Below are 16,992 nucleotides of genomic sequence, written 5' to 3'. Positions count from 1 at the left end.
CACAACCCCTTGTTCAGAGCACTCCCATCCACCTGGCTCTGGATACCCGCCGACTCCCTCGGTGTTCTGACACGCCATTGTTTCGCTCTACGGTTTATTTGATCTCAGCTGTCTGCATCCAGAGGTGGCTGGGGGTTTTTTTAACCATCGTTTTCAGCCGACTACGTATTAAAAAGAGAAATCAATAAACAGGGACAATGTACAATTTACAGGGCTGTAGACGTGGCTCTAATGTGATGATATTATCATTTAAATGCGCGTGGGGTACTCAGGCAGCGGAGGTCGGTACTATAGGCTCCGCAGTGCCAAAGCCCCGGGGTAATGTTTTTCATAACTGTTTATTCCTAAATACTCTTGACAGCAATACAAATGTCTCCAAAGCTCCTGACATGGTTTCAAACACCGGAAAGAGGAAGGGTGAAGCTTTCTCTCTCTGTCTTTCTTCTTTAAGATCTCGCACCGCTTCTTACAAACACGAGCATGCCCAAGAGGCGGAAGAGGGAGGCATAAGGGAGCAGGGTGATAAAATGAAGTAGAAAATTGATCTGCTGAGCCTGGAAGTAGATTTGTAAAAACTCCCCTCTAGCCAGAGCTGAAACTCAGGTTAAGGATGTTTGGCCAGCACTGCCGGCAACCTTTTCCAGCCCAGGGCAACGTCTTCTCCATTTTCTCGGGGTTCTCACTTTAGGATTGGATTTGGCTGTGGGTCCCAGAAACCTATTTGACTCTCTACGTCCATACCACTGAGGAAGGTGGAGTTCTCCCTGTAGGAGTTGACCCATGGTCGGGAGGCAGTAGGAATCTGCAGTGCTCTGTACACATTAAGTGCTCAATAAATGCAATTGATTGATTGATCTGGACCTCTCCGGGTCATCCCCAGACCCAAGAATCTCAGATGGGGCTGAGACAACTGTAAGCTTTCCTCTCCCTTCCCCTCCACGGGCTGGGAGAGTGTTCCCGACCCAAAAAGCAGAGATCTCATCGGGGTGAGGAGTTGAGATTGCACTGGAGTGAGAAGATGCACCACCCTGCAGCATCCTCTCCCAGTGTCCCGGTCCTCAGGACTGGGAATGCCAGAAGAAAGCCTTGTCCCCGTCCTCCCACTGTTCTTTCAGGTCATTTTTGGAGACCACATACTGGGCCGGATGGGCCATCGGTCTGATCCAGTTAACTGCTACCATGTTGATAAAATCACTCATCCTATCGGCCCTGGATTACTGCATCAGTCTCCTTGCTGAACTCCCAGGCTTCTGTCTCTCCCCACTCCAGTCCATACTCCATTCTGATGCCTAGAGCGTTTTTCTATAAAAAGGTTCAGGACACGCCACCCCGCTCCTCGGAAAACTCCAGTGGTTGCCCATCCATCTCTGCCTCAAACAAAAACTCCTCACCATTGGCTTTAAAGCACTCCACCACCTTACCCCCTCCTCCCTCACCTCACTTCTCTCCTTCTGTAACCCAGACTGCAAACTTCACTTTCTCATTATGCCTCAGTCTCCTCTGTGTCACCACCGACCCCTAGCTCACGACCTGCCTTGGCCTGGAAGATCCTCCCTCCTCAAACCTGACAGACAATTACTCTCCCCCTCCTTCAAAGCCTTATTAAAGGCACATCTCCTCCAAGAGACCTTCCCAGACTAAGCCCCATCTTTACTCATCCCCCACTCCCTTCTGCGTCCCCCTGACTTGCTCCCTTTGTTGGTCCCCCCTCCCAGCCCCACAGCACTTATGTACATATCTGTATTTTTATATATTTGTACTGATGTCTGTCTCCCCCTCTGCAGGGAATGTGTCTGTTTATTGTTGTACTGTACTCTTCCAAGCATTTAGTACTGTGCTCTGCACACAGTAAGCGCCCAGTAAATACGGCTGAATGAATGAATGACCCAGCACCGTACTGCTTAATGGCTCATCATCAGGGGAAATTGTTGAGTACTTTCTCTATGCAGAGCACTGGACTGAGCACTTGAGAGGGTACAGTAGAGATGGAAGATTTTATCATTGCCTTTGGGGAGCTTCCAGTATAGTTCGAGGGTCTGATGAATTATTTCCCTGTGGTCAGAGGATATATTGGCAAGTCAGCTCCGTAATATTGGTTTAGTCTCTGGACTTCATCTGCTTGGGTTTTCACGCTCCGTTAGGAATAGGAATGGCAGGATTGCAGGCAACCACCCAAGGAGAGAAATGTCGCAAACCCCTTCTCACTCCATGACGGACCCCAGTTTTAAAAATAGTTTTATTTGAAACATTAGAGTTCCAACTTCCAAAGCCTTCTTGACATTCTGACTGATTCCTGGCCCATCTGCATTAGAGAGAGAATGTGTTCGTGTGTTTGTACACACACGTGCATGTGCACATGTGTGTTGAGTTACTGAAAATAAACCTTAACCCAAACTCCCCTCTTCATCACCCTCCGCCTCACACACACACACGTCGCTGGTGTCATCACACCCAAGGCACATGGTGTTCTGACATTTTCAGTCCCCACTTCGCTAGTCATGAACACGTTCTTTGATAATGTAGCTCGACTGGAGAGCTGGCGTCGTGCGTTGCTTGGAGATCTACAAGCAAATGAATGGCGGGGGGGGGGGGGGAGGTTTGGGGGTTTTTTGTTGTTTAATTTTGTTTTTATGGCATTTGTTAAGCGCTTCTATGTGCTAGCCACTGTACTGAGCACTGGGGTAGTTGCAAGCTAATCAGGTTGAACAATGTCCATGTCCCACATGGGGCTCATAGTTTTAATCCCTGTTTTAGAGATGAGGTAACTGATGAGGTACAGATGAGGTTCTTCCAAGAGCATGTCCACCAGCCCAGAAGGGTAAGCACCAGGGTCTCCAAGACACCTCACAGAGACTCCCATTTCCTCCCCCACTCCCTCTCTCTCTTTCTCTCTCTCAGAAAGCCAGGAAGTTCACATTCCTTGGCCTTGCACACGCTGGGACCAGAGGCTGAGGCCAGGCCTCCTCCTCCTCTGAGAAGCCACGGGACACCAGGAGCTTCCCCACCCACAACATGGGACAGGCTGGCCTTCCCTCCCTTTAATGAGGCTTTGTTGTTTTAATGAAGTTCTTTAGGATTATATTATGATTTGTATCGCAGAGAATCTGCAGCCTGTGCTCCCAGGCTTCTCTACCCCAAGCAACTGTGGCTAAAAGCACAACAATTCAGGGGAAAAACCACCCCGACCCCCCTTTATTCCTGGCTTCTCTTGGCTTTGGCAACTGGCACTTGGTTTGGCACAGGGGAACGGATTCATCTTCGGCAAGCTGCCGCTGACTTTGACACTCCCCCACACTCCACTGCTGGCTTCTTGTTTCCCGGGTGGTTCCGTCTTTCATTAGTTTCCATTCTATTCCCTATAGAGTTCGATCAGAGAGGTTCGGTGCCGGTAGCCAGATCTCCATTTTGACGCCTCCAGGGGGTTGGCTGTCAGGTTGGTTCCCTTGCCCTCCGCCTGGGCTTGTGCCCCCCACACGGACGACCCCTCCGACTGAAACCGGGTCACGATAATTCAAGAATGCAGAAATTCGAATATCAGGAATGCCCAGCTGCTCTAGGTTAAAAGCACAACATCTCCATCCTCAGAACGCATCTACTTGAGGCTGTTTGCCATTGGTCGGTTTGGGGATTGTGTGCTGGTCGCCCGTTAAAGAACTCAGAGGCAGACAGCTCGTGTCAGAGGTGGAGAGAAGAAGGTAACTGCGTGGCAGAGAGGATATCTAAGGTGATGGAGTCCAGACTCCCGGCCTGCACGCTTCCTCTCTCTCTATCTCCTCTCCCCTCCCTTCATCCCCCCCAGCGCAAGCACACTCCACTGCCGATAGAGAGCGGTTTCCATGGCAATAACATTTCGAAGTTTTCCAGGAGCGGAACAGGAATAATTTTCCTCCTTTTCCTCCTCCTCCATGATAATTCAGGAAAATGGAACTTGTTAGAGATGCAGGAAGAAATTCCAATACTTTCTTTTCCCGTGGGTCTTGACAGGCAGGAGATAATAATAATAATGTTGGTATTTGTTAAGCGCTTACTATGGGCAGAGCACTGTTCTAAGCGCTGGGGTAGACATAGGGGAATCAGGTTGTCCCACGTGGGGCTCACAGTCTTCATCCCTATTTTACAGATGAGGGAACTGAGGCACAGAGAAGTGAAGTGACTTGCCCACAGTCACACGGCTGACAAGTGGCAGAGCTGGGATTCGAACTCATGACCTCTGACTCCAAAGCCCAGGCTCTTTCCACTGAGCCACGCTGCTTCTCCAGATGAAAGGGGGCTTCTTGGCATACCTTGGGAAAACTGCTTCTCTTTCTGTCCCACCTCCCTGAGGGGACCAGCCCAGCTGGGCGGCCCCTGCTGTAGTTTCCCAAACCTCAAATGTTCGTTCACCTCATTTGTGACCTTGCTCAGCTGAGGTTTGTCTGCGGGGCTACAGAAGGGGAGGAGAGAGACTCAGAGAAAGGCTGTAACGCTGAAGAGTACATTAGACCATTCATTCGATCCATTCATTCAGTCGTATTTACCGAGCGCTTGCTTCTGTGCAGAGCTCTGTACTAAGCGTTGGGAGAGTACAGTTAAACAATAAGCTGACACGTTTCTTGTCCACAATGAGCTTATGGTCTAGCAGGGGAGACAGATATTTCTATAAATAAATAAATTACAGGTATAGATGGTTAATGAGTATCGTGCAATAGCTTTGGAATAAATAGATGCATTTTTGAGAGTGACCAAATATGTAACAGCTCCATAGGGAAACAGTGTTGCTTAGTGGAAAGAGTTTGTTGTGGGCAGGGAATGTGTCTGTTTATTGTTGTGTTGTACTCTCCCAAGCACTTAGGAAAGTGCTCTGCATACAGTAAGCGCTCAATAAATGCAACTGAAATACAAGCCAGAGGACCTGGGTTCTAATCCCAGCTCCCACTACTTAACTGATATGTGATCTTGGACAAGTGTGGACCTCAGAGCCCTCATCTGCAAAATGGGGAATCAATACCTCTGCTCCCTCCTGCTTAAAATGTGACCCCCTCGTGGGACCTAATTATCTTGCATCTATCCCAGCACTTACGACAGCGTTTGGCACAAGGCAAGTGCCTGACAAATACCACAGTTGTTATTATGTGACACTGATGGGTAGTGGTGATGATTGTTTGAAGGAGAGGGGATTGTCTAACGAGTAGAATTGGAATTGGACAGAACAGTTCGATTCTGTCTTGAACAGTTTCTCGCATTGAAACCAGCTCTGGGTCATGTCCAGGTACAACCCGAGGATGGTTTTTATGTTCGTTTGTTTTTTAATGGTATTTGTTAAGCGCTTCCTATGTTCAGTTGAATGATGAGGGTGAAGTTGAAGCTGGTCCTCTAGGTGTTTGGGAAAGACACTCTTCTCACTTGGTTAAATCAAGGAGATGCCAGAGCAGGAGACTGTACCGTCTTCCTCCTGACTTGGTTGCCTTGAAGCAGAACATCGCTTCCCTTGAGAAAAAGGCCAGGTAGGTCACTTGGGACAGTGGAGGAAGGGTAATAGGTAGATACAATACAGCAGAAGAGCCTTGTAAAGAAATTACAAAAACAACAGTCGACCCTATCATTTTGTCCCTGCTTCTTAGATCCTTCTTAATGCAGTGAGACTTGGTCAGTCAATCAATGGTATTTATTAAGTCCTTACTTTATACAGAGTATTTAGTGCTTGGAAGGGTACAGTACAACCGAGATGGTAGACACATTCCCTGCACACAATCAATCCATCAGTTATATTTATTGAGGCCTCGTTGTGTGCAGAGCGCTTGGAAGAATAAAACAGAGATGGTAGATACATTTCCTGGCCGCAAGGAGTTTAGGGTCTCGAGGTAGGTTTGATCCAGTCAAATCTGGTTCGTTTTAGTTCCAGTCTAATTTTTTTCAGGCTCTAAATGAGTAGATCTGTATCCACCCTCATGACTTAGATGCCTTTTAGCAAGACCAGAGACCCTAAGAGCCTGGGGTTGGGTTGTTGCTGAATAATAATTATGGCATTTGTTAAGCACTTGGTCTGTTCCCAGCACAGTATTAAGCGCGAGGGGAGACATAATCAATCAATCAGCGAATCGGTGGTATTTATTGAGAGCTTATTAGGTGCAGAGTGCTCTACTAAGTCCTGGGGAGAGTACAATTGAGTAGATAGACACAATCCCTACTCTCAGAGAGCTTACGATCTAGCAGGGGAGACAGACACTAAAATAAATTAGGGGAAGCAACAAGTGCTCAATAAATACATTTGAATTGATGAAAGAATGAACCCAGTATAAGGATATGGACAAAAGTTTAGAGGGGGTAGGGAGGATACAAAGTGCTTAAATTATTTTAAGAAGATCAGGTCTCCCCCCCCCCCCAGATCACATTGTCAGAATATTTTATTTTCCTTCCCTCTTTCCCTTGACAAGGGTCTGAGAGACATCTGTCCAGAGACGTGATTTCTGTCAGAGCCCCCAGGACAACCTAGCCCCCTGGATGCTGCTTGCAGAATTCTTTGTCACTCCCAGTGCCCTGTTGGACAGATTTCAGTTGAATGATGAGGGTGAAGTTGAAGCTCGTCCTCTAGGTGTTTGGGAAAGACACTCTTCTCACTTGGATAAATCAAGGAGATGCCAGAGGAGGAGACTGTACCCTCTTCCTCCTGACTTGGATGCCTTGAAGCAGAACATCGCTTCCCTTTAAAAAAAAGGCCGGTTTGGTCACTTGGGACAGTGGAGGAAGGGTAAGTCTGAGTTGATTTTCAGTCTGGTTTTTAAAGGAAAAGTTGATGTCTCTCTCTGAAAACACGTTCCTCACTGCAGTTTAGTTTGGTCTTGAACAGCTTCTCGCATTGAAACCAGCTCTGGGTCATGTCCAGGTATAACCCGAGGATGGTTTTTATGTTGGTTTGTTTTTTAATGGTATATGTTAAGCGCTTCTTGTATTTAAACCAGCTCTGTGTCGTGTCCCAGTACAACCCGAGGATGGTTTCTATGTTTGTTTTTTCATGGTATTTGTTAAGTGCTTCCTATGTTCCAGGCACCATACTAGGGGTAGATACAAGCTAATCAGGTTGAACACATAATAAGCGGGCCAGGGACTGTGTCCAGCCTTGAGCTTAGTGAGGTTACTGACACATTGGAAGCAAATACCATTAAAAAAAATAACACCAGTCAAAGGCAACTCTCACTCGCCCCTCAAGCTCCTTTGGGCCTGACATTTCTCCTGCTGATTATCAGCCCAAATGGAAAATTTGGAGAATGCTGGAAAGCATTCAGGGGGAAGTAAATCCATTGAGTCACTCATCAACTAGTCAGGCTGCATTTGGCACCTGAGTGACTCTGTTTTGATTTTAAGTCTGGCACCCACCAAAGCCTCCAAGAGACGTGTGCAAGTGAAAATTGAGGGGGAAAAAAATCCAATTAATAATGAGGGGAAACTAGAACTTATTCCTTAATGATGGAATGGCATGTGAAGTGCCCTGATTCTTTTCTTTACACATTATGGTTTCCTCAGTAACTGTAACTCTTTGAGGTTACACATATATTTTGAGGTGAGAAAGTTAATATCAAATACTTAACAGAAAACATGGCATTATTACCAAGTTCCATTTTTAAAGACAAAATGCTCCTTGAAAGCAGAATTATGTCTTTTCAATTTCCTGCAGAATGACAGACTTACTGGGTATTTTGTCTCTTTTTATTATTCACACCATTATTCATTTTTACTTGAAATTTATTCCAAAATTAATTAATTGAGCACAACAATATGGACATTAAACGAGGATTTTATAATCATCTATTGTTCAGATTTCTAGATTGAGTCTGTGAGCCCCATGTGGGACATGGACACTGTCCAACATGATTCGCTTGTATCTACTCCAGTGCTTAATACAGTGCCTGGCACATAGTAAGTGCTTAATAAATACCACCATTATTAACATGGAGAAGCAGCGTGGCTCAGTGGAAAGAGCACGAGCTTTGGAGTCAGAGGTCATGGGTTCGAATCCCGGCTCTGCCATTTGTCAGCTGGGTGACTGTGGGCAAGTCATTTAACTTCTCTGTGCCTCAGTTACCTCATCTGTAAAATGGGGATTAAGACCGTGAGCGCCACGTGGGACAACCTGATTCCCCTGTGTCTACCCCAGCGCTTAGAACAGTGCTCTGCACATAATAAGCGCTTAACAAATACCAACATTATTATTATCTCCTGGTTACAGGGCAGAAGCAAGCATGGCCTAGTGGATAGAGCAAGGGCCTGGGAGTCAGGGGACTTGGGTTCTAATTCCAGCTCTGCCCCTTGCCTGCTATGTGAACTGGGGCAAGTAGCTTGGTACCTACTAAGTACTTAACAAGTATCATCATAGGTATCCATATTAGTATTACCTTCTGCGATCAGTCCAGCTCTTAGAGCAGTGCTTGGCACATAATAAGCGCTTAAATGCCATCATTATTATTATTATTATAAAGAATCCCTAGTTTAATTAGTATTCATGGAAACACAGATAAAAGGCAACTTGGCAGCTGGTGGATAGAGCACAGGCTTGAGAGTCAGAAAGAACTGGGTTCTAATCTGCTGTGTGACCTTGGGTAAATTACTTAACCTCTTTCTGCCTCAGTTTCCTCTTCTGTATAATGGAGATTAAGACGGTAAGCCCCATATGGGACAAGGACTGTCCAACCCAATTAGCCTCTATCTACCCTAGCACTTAGTACATTGCCTGGAACGGAGTAAGTGATTCACAGATACCATAAAAAAGCCACCCCAATAGTTAATATGAAAATTGGGTTTCCTCATCCTTGCTCCCATCTCCACATTTATTTCAGCTTTTCAACCAGGCCCACAGACTTATTTATCTTCAACGCATATGTTTTTTGGAGTATTTCTGCTCCCAGGAAATGCCAAGAAGCTCCGCTGTTACCGTCAGTTTATCAAACAGCAGAATATCTGGGCTTGTTGTCCTGCCCAAACGCAACTTAACTTCTCTGTGCCTCAGTTACCTCATCTGTAAAAGGGGGGTTAAGACTGTGAGCCCTATGTTGGACAGGGACTGTGTCCTACCCAATTACCTTGTATCTACCCCAGCGCTTAGTACAGTGCCTGGCACTTAGTAACCACTTAACAAATACCACAATTATTATTATTATTACTTCAATAACATTAACATTAGAGCGTGGAAGAGGAGTTTTTCCCTTCCATGGGCCTCATCTGGGGCCAGTTCAAATCTCAACCTTTTAGACGGTAGTCACGGAGGGCTTAAGATTTAATAACCCAGGCACTCCTCTATTTTGAAAGTTAACCAGGGAAGGTTAGGATCATCCCATGCCCTGTGCACATGGCCTTCATCTTTTTGGAGTTGTTTTCAGGCAATTTCTCACATGGAAACCCCCGCTTGCATGTGTTGCTTTTCCATAGATCTTTTTAAAAAATTATTTTGACAACCTAATCTTACAAGAAGACAATGTCAATGCATCTGTGTAGGAAAGTGTCATAGCTGAATAGATTTAAGATTTGGTGTTTTAATTATAGCAACCCCCCCCCCCCCCCCACCATCTAGCTATAATTAAGGCCTGTCACCATTTCCATTCTCACCCAACTTGCGTTCAGGGGGTCGGAACACCTGCATGAACATTCACTCGGGACTGATGTTGGACGAAGAAGACGGGCACCTGAGCAGCCTCCCCTCACCAAAGTGTGGCCATCGCCGAGGAGCCACTGAGTCAGAGCTCAGGCCTAATGCCATTCACTTCCTGCCATTTTTCTTCCACTGCTTCCCTGTTCCATATTGACCCTCAAAGGGCCGCTCATCTTTCCTGCCCAGGTTTAAATTTATTCCACTCTGAAACAAGTCTCCGACTATGATGTTCCACTCTGGGCCTTGAGATATCATCTAGTTTGTTTTTATGGTATTTATTAAGCACTTATTATGTGCCTGGCACTGTACTGTGCCTTTAAGTGCTGGGGTAGATAGGAGGTAAGTGGGTTAGATAGAGTCCCTGTCCCATATAGGGCTCACAGTCTTAGTCCCCATTTTACAGATGAGGTAACTGAGGCACAGAGAAGTTAAATGACTTGTCCTAGATCACACAGCAGGCAAATGGTGGAGCCGGCATTAGAACCCAGGCCCTCTGACTCAAAAGTCACGCTTCTTCTCTAGTTCAGTTATTTTTTTCCAGGCAGCACATAACAAGCCTCTAATCAGTCATCTTGGACATAACGATTGTAAGAGCAATCATTACTGGATCATCATCATCAGTGGTATTTCTTTAGTGCTTACTGTATGCTGAGCAGTCTACTGTCTACAAATCTACAACAGTCTACAGTCTACAACAGAGTTAGTAGATATGTTCCCTGCCCACGACGAGCTTACATTCTAGAGGGGGAGGCAGACATTAATATAACTAATTTATAAATTTTAATTGGATAAGTACATACGTGCCATGGGGCTGAAATTGGGGTGAATATCAAATGCCCAAAGGTCACAGATCCAAGTGCACAGAACAATGGTTGAGACCGACGGCCCATTCAATTATGTATCCTTCCACTGGGAATGGCCCCAGGAGTGAGGAACTCTTCCTCACTCCCAACCCGTATCCAGGGTTTAGTGGTTCATCTGAATTGCTCATGTTACCTCTTCAACTGAGCTACTCATCCTGTAACCAAGATGGGGCGGGAGGTAGAGGAGAGGGAGAGGGGTGTGTGTGTGTGTGTGTTTGTGGTGTGGAAGGAGGAGTTGGCAAGGCCTCTAGATAAGAATATCAGTGACCAATCCAGCCATTGTGGTCTAGTGTATTTTGACAATACTAAAGTAAATTTCTCTCTTGCTATTTTCATGAGGCATCAGCAGCACTGGCCCATTAATCCCTTCTAACCCTGACAGCTGGATTGCTTTCATGTGAATCTAAATCGCCAGTGCCCAGAAGTCAACAAATAATCGTCATTCTTGTCTGGTGCCTCCTTCTAGCTTTTCACTTTGCCAATAATTAGGGTGAGCAAAGGTTTCAAATGGGTTTTGCTTCAGCGTGCAATCAAACATCACCCCCGACTGCAGATCCCTGGGATACAGGAACGGTGGGGCCCGTGAAGCTCCTCTGGCCTGCTAATTGGCTAATGATGTTAGCGATTGTGGTATTTGGTAAGTGGTTCCTATGTGCCAAGCACTGTACTAAGTGCTGGGGAGATACTATCCCTGACCCTCATGGGGTTCAAAGTCTAAATAGGAGGGAGAGCAGGTATTGAATCCCCAATTTACAGATGAAGAAAGTGAGTCACAGAGACGTCAAGTGATTTGCCCAAGGTCACACTAACTGTGGAGCCAGATTAGAGTCCAGGTCCTCTGATTCCCAGACCCTTGCTCATTTCACCAGGCCGTGGTGTTCAGCCCTCTCTTCATTTTAGTCTCATTGAGTGACGTGGCAGCATTTGGTTTGGATGGTGTCAAGAACCCCCTTACCCTTTTCAGGGTCGCATCCGTAGAGTTTCCAGTACTCTACCAGTATCGGCTATGGGAGGGAGAGTCAAGCAGAGGCCTACCCATTCTATTCCTAGCTAGGGCGGTGGCTGGCGAGTAGAAGGCAATCTGCCACAAGTCAAAACTCACCCATGCTGGGCAGCAGCGGCATGGGAGAGAGTCGAGGGCGGAGACTTGAGTTTACTGCGCCGAAGGCGGCAACGGTAAACGACTTCCGTATTTTTACAAAGAAAACCCTGTGGGTACGCTACCAGAACGATTGCAGATGGAGAGCGGGGCGTTCTGGGAGGGATGTGTCCGTGGTGTCGCTATGGGTCGGAGACGACTCGACGGCATAAGACAAGACAAGACTCCCTTTCCCAGAGGTCTGTCTGTAGTACTCCTTGTCTACATCTCATCTCTGCATAGCGTTAGTGCTAAATAAATGCTATCACTACTATTATTACTATGACTGCTGCTGTTAATAGTACTTCTTAAGCACTTACTTTGGGTAGAGCACTGTATTAAGTGTTGGTAAAGAATCCCTGGGTGGGAAATAGACATGGTTCTTAGGCTTCAAGGAGTTCACAGTCTAAAGAACGTACGTGGGAAGAGGGGACTGGCGATAGACTGATAAGGAGTGATGAAATCATAAAATACTAAAACAACACAAAAGACAGGGACAGGTGTACGAAAGAAAAATGAAAAGCAGTAGGGTGATGCAGCTAGAGGAGCGGAATTTTAGGCCCATCATGACTCAGAGCCCAAGGCCTATCAGCAATCAGAATAGCATTTATTAAGCATTTACTGTGTGTAGAGCACAGTTCTAAGAACTGAGAGAATACACAGGTCAGTCAGTCAATCATATTTATTGAGCACTTGCTGTGTGCAGAACACTACCTAGTGCTTGGGTGAGAACAATATAACAACAGTTGCATTCCCTGCCCACAGAGAGCTTACAGTCAAGAGGGGGAGACAGATATTAATATAAATAAATTACAGATATGTATATAAGTGCTGTGGGACTCGGGTTCGGGGGGGAAATAGGGGAGTAAGTCAGGGTGATGTAGAAGGAAGTGGGAGAAGGGAGAAGGAGGGCTTAGGCAGGGAAGACCTCTTGGAGGAGATGTGCTTTCAGTAAGGCTTTGAAGGCGGGGAGAATAACTGTCAGCTAGGAGAAGAGAAAGCGTTCCAGGCCAGAGGCAGAATGTAGATGAGAGGTCGGCGGTGAGACAGATGAGATTGAGGTGCTGTGAGAAGGTTAGTATTAGAGGAGCGAAGTCTGTGGGCTGGGTTGTCGTAGAAGTCCCTGGCCCCGGTGGTGCTCACAGTCTGAGAGACCGCGAGCCACAGTGACCACCCCAGCAGCCACCCAGTGACCTCTACAATAGCCACCGCAGGCTTCCCCAGGTTTTGTGTCTAGCTTAAAGGACGGGAGGGGTGCCCGCTCTGAAATTTCTGAGAAGGGAGGGAGCTTCACCGGTAGACTTGCCTTCACCTGCTCCATGAAACCATGAAAAGCGTGCAGCCAGCTGAACGGCCAGGTTCAAGGATTTCACCGCACTTGAGTTCTGTCCCCCTTGGGGAAGAGAAGGAGGAGGGGAGAACTTTAATTTATGAAGTGTCACAACACATTAGAGCGCATCACATTTCAGCCTGATCGTGCGTGCGTCTGACATTTGTTTGCTTTAATTCCTCAAAATAGCTGCGAATTAGACAAATGTTCAGCATTCCGTGCCTCCAGTGACACCTCTCCTGGTTGACTCCGTACACCTGGTGTCCACGGGACACTTCCTCGGTTAGGCTGTGCTCCCAGCAGCAGGGCATGACCCATGCCTTTCACTGCCAAACTCACTTTCTTCTTGGCAACAAAGGATCCCACCTTGGGCCCCCTTTGAGAACCACTTATTGTGGAGAATAAATCCCGGACTGTTGATTCATACGCTCTCCAATTACACATCGGGACGTGTTTGGCATGCTACCTGGGGGTGACATCTTTCACGGCGCTTTGCATATAAATAACCAAACACACCATTCTCCTCCAGAAGTATCTGTCGGGGAGGCAGAGAGAAATCGGGGACAGGGTCCCTGGAGTGGCCAGTTGTAGCGGGTTTGGGTCAGAGTTGTCTGGGATGGGGAGGTCGGTCAGTCATATTTATTGGGCACCTACTGTGTGCAGAGTACTGTACCGAGTGCTTGGGAGAGTACAACGTAACAAGAAACAGACACATTCCCTGCCCATAACGAGCTGGAACACTGGGTTGGTGCTAGGTTAGAAGGAGCAGGCTTTGTGGTAGGTCCTGGAAAGAAGGGGAATCTGTTCTCTCTTGGCATCTGCTTCCCAGAAGGGCTGCATTCAGGACTTTTATGGAAGAGGCTTTCATTTGCATCAGAGGACTCCCTGCTCGGTAGGATTCTCCCAGCATTTTCATCTCCAGGAATTCATTCATTCATTCAATAGTATTTATTGAGCTCTTACTGTGGGCAGAGCACTGTACTAAGCGCTTGAAATGTACAAATCGGCAACAGATAGAGACAGTTCCTGCCCACTGACGGGCTTACAGTCTAATCGGGGGGCTTACAGTCTAGTCTGGTCAAAAGATCACGGGTTCATGGTCAGAGGACCTGGGTTCATTCATTCAATCGTATTTATTGAGCACTTATTGTGTGCAGAGCACTGTACTAAGCACTTGGGAGAGTACAAGCATTTAGTACAATAAACAACAAAAACAATAAACAGACACATTCCCTGCCCACAACAAGCTTACAGTCTAGAAGTCCTGCTCTAACACTTGCCTGGAGTATGACCTTGGGAAAGTCACTTAACTTCTCTGAGCCTCGTCTCATCTGTAAAATGAGGATTGACTCTCTGCTCCTCCTCTTTCTTAGACTTGGAGCCCCACGTTGGCAGAAAACTGTGTTTTTCCTGATTACATTTTATCTACCCCAGCTCTTATCATCACGACACATAGTGAGCGTTGAAGAGAGATCACCGGAATTATTAGAGTGCTGGGGTTGATACAGTGTCGATACTTAGATTCACAGAATGGGATGTTCCGGGTGATGTGTTTGTTTGTAAAGTTTGCTTACCAGTGAAGGAGTCTCCTAGTTAGGAGAGAAGAAGGTTTACTATGAGTCAAGATCTCCACTGATCCAGGCTGCCTCCCTGGATCTGGTTACTATATCCTGCAATCACCTCCTATCCTAAAGTAGCATGGCTTAGTGGAGGGACCTAAGGATCAGAAGGATGTGTTCTAATCCCGGCTCCGCCACGTAATAATAATAATTACGGTACTTAAGTGCTTTCTGCGCTAGAAGTTAGGATATGATATGTAGATATAAGATATGTAGATACAAGATATGTAGATACAAGTTAATCAAGTGGGACACGGTCCCTGTCCCACACTGGGCTCTCACTCGTAATCCCCGTTTTTTACAGATGAGGTAACTGAGGCCCCGAGAAGTTCGGTGACTTGCCCAAGGACGCACAGCCGACAAGTGGCGGATGAGAACCCATGAGCTTCTGACTCCCAGGCCCATGCTGTATTCACTGCACCCCACGTGTCTGCTGCGTGACCTTGGGCAAGTCGCTTAACTTCTCTGTGCCTCAGTTATCTCACCTGTGAAAAGGGGGATGAAGAGTGTGAGCCCCATCTGGGACAGGGACTGCATCCAACCTGATTAGCTTGTATCTCTCCCAGTGCTTAGAACAGTGCTTGGGCAAGTAGTAAGCACTTAACAGGTATCGTAATTATTATTATTATAATTACCCAGGGCAGACAGCCTGAACCCTTCTCTCAGGGGCTGGGCTTTGCTGAGAGGTCCTCTCCACACTTTTTTGGGGTATTTTTTAAGCGCTTACTGTATCAAACAAATGTATCAATGTATCAAACACGCTTTCTGGGAGGATCTCCAAGGAATGGGTAGGTCATCGAAGCCCGATGGGTCTCTACCCCCACTGGCCCCTGCTTCCCGTGGCTTCGGGCGCTCTTCCCCGTCGTAGTTTTTGGGAATTCTCAGTGTCCTCGATGTTGGCAGCGGCTAAACTGGGTGCATTGTGTTGGAGGTGAAACCTGGACATTCATGTGGTCAGTTAAAAGGCAGTCTGCTCCCCCAAATTCACGTACACAAAGGAAAACATCCACCCATACTCCATGGGGACGGGAGGACAGTGTACATACAACTAAGCAGCGTGTGCAGCCGAGTGGCCTAGTGGATAAAGCACGCGCCTGGGAGTCAAAAGGACCTGGCTTCTAATTCCAGCTCCGCCACTTGTCTGCTGTGTGATCACTTCACTTCTCTGCGCTTCGTTCCTAGTTATTAAGACTTTGAGCCCCAGGTGGGACATGGACTGTGCTCAACCTGATTAGCTTGAATCTGCCCCAGTGCTGTTTATAGTGTCTGGTGCCTAGTAAGCTCTTAACAAATACCATTTTAAAAAAAAATCTAAGACTGGGCCAGTTGCAGCTAGCTGGGAAGGGCACCAACTAATAGCAGAGGGGGAATAAATTCGTTCAGGGATTTATTTGGTTTTCATAGCGCGAGCAGATAGTTATTTGAACAATTCATGATGATGATGATGATATTATCAAGCAAAAACTCTTCACTATTGGCTTCAAAACTCTCCATCACCTTGTCCCCTCCTACCTCATCCCTTCTCTCCTTCTACATCCCAGCCCGCACACTCCGCTCCTCTGGTGCTAACCTTCTCACTGGGCCTCATTCTCACCTGTCTCACCGTCGGCTCCTGGCCCAGGTCTTACCTCTGACCTGGAACGTCCCCCCTCCTCAAATCTGCCAATCACACTTCCCCACTTCAGAGCCCTACTGAAGGCCCACCTCCTCCAAGAGGCCATCCCAGACTAAGCCCCCCTTTACCTCGGCTCCCCCTCCCCTCCTCATCACCCCGACTCGCTCCTTTTGCTCTACTTGCCCTCCCCACCCCTCAGCACTTATGCATATATGTACATATCTATAATTCTATTTATTTATAGTAATGCCTGTTTACTTGTTTTGATGTCCTTCCCCGTTCTAGACTGTAAACCTATTGTGGGCAGGGATCGTGTCTCTTGCTGAAATGTCCTTTCCAAGTGCTCAGTACAGTGCTCTGCACACAGTAAGCGCTCAATAAATACAATTGAATGAATGAATGAGTGATGATGGTGGTCATGATGGAGGTGGTCCTGACTTTGTTATGTTGGTCGAAGTCAGTATCTGACCAGTCCTGGTGTTATCGGAAATGTCCTTCTCAAATGTTTCCTCATTCTAGCAAGTCTCCCTGCCAAAGATAGATCACCGACAGTGAGTTCCTGGAATAATAATAATAATAATGATAGTAATGGTATTTGTTAATCACTACTGTGCCGAGCAGTGTGTTCAGTGCTGGGGTAGATAGATACAAATGTAATCAGATTAGACGCAGTTCTTGTACCACATATGGGCTCACAGTTTAAGGAGGAGGAGGAATGGGTATTTAATCCCCATTCTACAGATGTGGAAACTGAGGCACAGGAATGCAGTCACTTCTGCAACACCATAACAGCTTCACCGTGGGGCAA

General features: G+C 46.8%; 1 protein-coding gene, 1 long non-coding RNA gene and 1 other non-coding gene across 3 annotated transcripts in view; all 3 read left to right on the top strand.

The window, feature by feature from the left end:
- The window catches only part of LOC107547863 (transmembrane protein 263-like), a 403,142-nt gene that overhangs the window by 241,121 nt on the left and 145,029 nt on the right, over window positions 1-16,992 (top strand). The gene's annotated exons all lie outside the window — the stretch shown is intronic.
- On the top strand, window positions 6,425-9,829 carry LOC120638274. Its single transcript, XR_005659849.1, has 2 exons — window positions 6,425-6,727; window positions 9,592-9,829. It is a non-coding gene; the product is annotated as an uncharacterized LOC120638274 (long non-coding RNA).
- Window positions 11,437-11,574, top strand: LOC114810388. The gene has a single exon (XR_003758088.1). It is a non-coding gene; the product is annotated as a small nucleolar RNA SNORA7 (small nucleolar RNA).

The sequence above is a fragment of the Ornithorhynchus anatinus genome, chromosome 3, assembly GCF_004115215.2.
Source record: "Ornithorhynchus anatinus isolate Pmale09 chromosome 3, mOrnAna1.pri.v4, whole genome shotgun sequence".
In the NCBI taxonomy this organism is placed as follows: Eukaryota; Metazoa; Chordata; class Mammalia; order Monotremata; family Ornithorhynchidae; genus Ornithorhynchus; species Ornithorhynchus anatinus.
Note: the sequence above shows the minus strand (reverse complement) of the source record. Positions and strands in the feature narration are given on the sequence as shown.